We start from the raw sequence: 4,044 nt of genomic DNA on the forward strand, positions 1-4,044 counted from the left end.
AATCAATTAAGCAATTAAAATAAATTAATTAACCATTTTTCATATTTTCTATATTTGCATGCAGTTGGATTACCTCGTCTTAATTTTGGACCTTACAATTTCTCCCCCCTTAAATAAAATTTCGTCCTCGAAATTAGAACTTACCGAATAGCTCAGGATAGCGACTCCTCAAGTTTCTCTCGGTTTCCCAAGTATCTTCCTCTTCCGAGTGATTCAGCCACTTGACATTGACCATTGGAATGACTTTGTTTCGAAATCTCCTTTCTTGCTTTGCCAAGATTTGGACAGGTCTTCTTCATAAGTCATATTTGGAGTCAATTGTAGAGGTTCATAATTTAGCACATGTGATGGATTCGACATGTACTTTCGCAGCATCGAAATATTGAACACATTGTGAACTCCAGAAAGCATCGATGACAATGTCACTCTATAGGCTAATGTCCCAATCCTCTCCAAAATCTCAAACAGACATATAAATCTTGGACTAAGCTTGCCTTTCTTGCCAAATCGCATAACACCATTCATAGACGTGCTATTTTCACAAATACATGATCGCCCACTGCAAACTCTAAGTCCCTTCGTCTCTTGTCAGCATAGCTCTTTTGTCGGCTTTGTGTAGTCTTCATTCTCTCACGAATTTTGACTACAAGTGCAGCAGTCTCTTCAATCACTTTCGGACCAATCTGATATGAATCCTCATACGAACGAATAGCAAACACGATTAATTGGAATCGCGCCCTCGATTCAATAACGAACAAGGATCGATGTTGTCCCGATATTTTGAAACAAGTATGAATTTGTGATATTCACCTCTAAGCTATAAAACTTAGCAACAAATAATCGCGACTGAAACAATTGAAGAATCAGACGAACCTTCAAAGAACTTGTCCTTGACAATCCGAATGATATCAATTGACAAACGCCACAAGAACGAATTCTTGATAAGTTTGATTTTGATTAATAAAAAGCAAAAAGCTTTTGTTGTTTGAGAGAAAACTCAAGACAAAATAATTCAATAATCAATAATCTAAAAAAAGTGTGTAAAATTTCGTCCAAAATATACATCCAAAATCAAAAGGATATCAAAACAAAAGGTAATTATCTAAGCAAAATCTGCACCAAATCATCGCAGATATCATAGGACACGGACCCCATGTAGAGGTCCGGAATGGGGTCCGTGTAGGCACTGTATTTCTCGTCCTCGAATGTAATGGACACGGACCCCGTGTAGAGGTCCGGAGGGGGGTCCGTGTAGGTACTGGATTTCTCATTCTTTGAAAGACAATTGACACGGACCCCGGGTACAGGTCCGAGGTGGGGTCCGTATACACTCTGTAATCTTCATTCCTTGCAATGTAATGGTATTCGGGAATCTTCCTCAATTATTGCTTGAATAATGCTCTTTTGGCCCCCAAACGTACTCCCAAGCATCACGAACCCTTCGGGACTTTGCACCTTGCTCGTAAGCCCTTCTTTCTTGCTCATTACTCATTGTAGTGCCTCTTTGAATTTCTTTAGTCGTCTCCTTGTGATTGGTCCTTCCGACAACTCTAAAGGATCCCATGCTTTCCTTGGAGCTTGACCACCAGTGTTCGCATCACAATCTCTCTTCTTTCACCAACCTTGTCCCAATGAATAGGAGATCTACATTTCCTTCCATAAAATGCCTCAAAAAGAGCCATCCCGATTAATGATTGATAACTATTATTGTAGGTGAACTCCAGTAGAGTTAACTTTGGTTCCCAACTTCCTTGGAAATCAATAACACAAGCTCGTAGTAGATCTTCCAAAATTTGAATAACTCTTTCGGACTGACCATCGGTTTGAGGATGGAATGATGTACTGAATAATAACTTGGTCCCCATCGCTACATGCAGACTCTTCCAAAAAGATGACGTAAATTTCGGATCTCTGTCAGAAACAATAGATACAGGAATCCCATGCTGACGAACTATCTCTCGAATATACAACTCGGCATATTGAATAATGGTGAATGTCGTCTTAATAGGTAGAAAATGCGCTGATTTAGTGAAACGATCCACTATCACCCATATAGCATTGAATCCCTTAATAGTCTTCGGCAATCCCACAACAAAGACCATCGTAATATTTTCCCATTTCCCCTCAGGAATAGGAAGTGGCTTAAGCTTTCTTGCTGGTCTCTGATACTCTGCTTTAACTTGCTGACAAGTCAAACACTCGGATACAAATATCAGGATATATATCTCTCTTCATGCCTGACCATCAATATAACAACTGCAAATCTTTGTACATTTTCGTGCTCCATGGATGAATGGAATAAGGTGTGTCATGAGCTTCCTTCATAATGAGATCTCTCAAAGAATCGTCACTAGGAACCCATAAATGATCTCGATNTTTGAAATACTTCTTCACCCAAAAGAGTTGAATATGAGACAACGAACATGGCTACGACTGTGAGATTAGCTATCATCCGGGGAAAGCTAATGTTGTGNCCTCACGAATTCTATCTCTCAATGTCGACTGTATTGATAATGTGGCAAGATTAGGGGCCTCGGCCCTAGCATAAACTGTGAGCTCAAACCGCTGTATCTCGGACTGCAACGGTTTTTGAAGTGATAATTGAGTGANATTGAGAGATATAATTCGTGAGGGACAATCTACTGATGAGCAATTGCAAAAGTGGAGAGCTAGAGATGAATCCAAAGGCCGGAAGTTATATTCTGAGGTGGATGGTATAGTTCGTTATCGAGATCATTTATGGGTTCCTAGTGANCTCTTGACACTCCGATCCTCAAATAAACTTTGTATTCTTCTTTGTCAATGATGTCAAAGGTACTGCAATAGATGAGAATCCCTAAATAAATTTGCGATAATAGCCTGCTATTCCCAAGAAACTGCGAATCTCGGTAACACTCTTCGGTACTAGCCACTCTTTCACTGCTTCAACTTTACTTGGATCAACTTCAACGCCATCATTAGAAATGATGTGGCCCAAGAAAGCCACTCTATCAACCAAAACTCACATTTGCTGAATTTTGCATAAAGTTTTCTATCTTGCAGTATTTGCAGTGCTGTCCTTAGATGACGACTATTCTCCTCTTTGCTCTTAGCATAGATCAATATATCATCAATGAGGATTATGACGAATTGATCAAGATATGGCTGAAATACGCGATTCATGAGATTCATGAAGATCGCTGGCGCATTAGTCAGCCCAAATGGCATGAACATAAACTCGTAGTGTCCATATCTAGTACGAAACGCTGTCTTGTGAACATCCGACTATTTTACTTTCAACTTATGGTATCCACAACGAAGATCAATCTTCGAGAATATCGATACTCCTTGCAACTGATCAAATAAATCTTCAATTCTTGGTAGAGGATACATATTCTTGATAGTGACTCTATTCAGCTCTCGATAATCGATACAGAGTCGCATACTACCATCGTTCTTCTTCACAAATAATACCGGTGCGCCCCATGGAGAATAACTAGGGCGAATAAAACCCTTGTCTAGCAATTCTTGGCTTTGATCTCTTAATTCTTTCATTTTGGCAGGTGCTAGACGATAAGGTGCTTTTGATATAGGAACAATGCCCGGCATTAACTCAATAGAAAACTCCAACTCACGATCGGGTGGAATATCAGAAACGTCTTCGCGAAAGACACAAGTAAAATATTTGACAACGTCAACATCCTCCAATTTCTGACTGATAGGAGCATGTGCGGTAGTGACACATGCTAGAAAAGCTTGGCATCCACGTCTAATAAGCTTCCTCGCACACAGACAAGAGATAATGTGCGGCATTTGCTTGTTTCTCGCCGCCTCAAAAACAAAAGATTTACCACCAGGCGGTCGAATAGACACTGATCACTGACGAAAATCAATCGAAGCTCCATTCGATGATAACCAATCCATCCCAAGAATAATATCAAATCCAGGCATAGGGAATACAATAAGATCTGCCCGAACTTCATCTTTGAATAAACGAAGCTCCAGATTCTTGACAATTTTAGATGTGAGCATTTGATCACCGGAAGGAACAGAAACTTAAAACCC

The sequence above is a fragment of the Primulina huaijiensis genome, chromosome 11 (genome assembly GCF_012295235.1).
Source record: "Primulina huaijiensis isolate GDHJ02 chromosome 11, ASM1229523v2, whole genome shotgun sequence".
Lineage (NCBI taxonomy): Eukaryota > Viridiplantae > Streptophyta > Magnoliopsida > Lamiales > Gesneriaceae > Primulina > Primulina huaijiensis.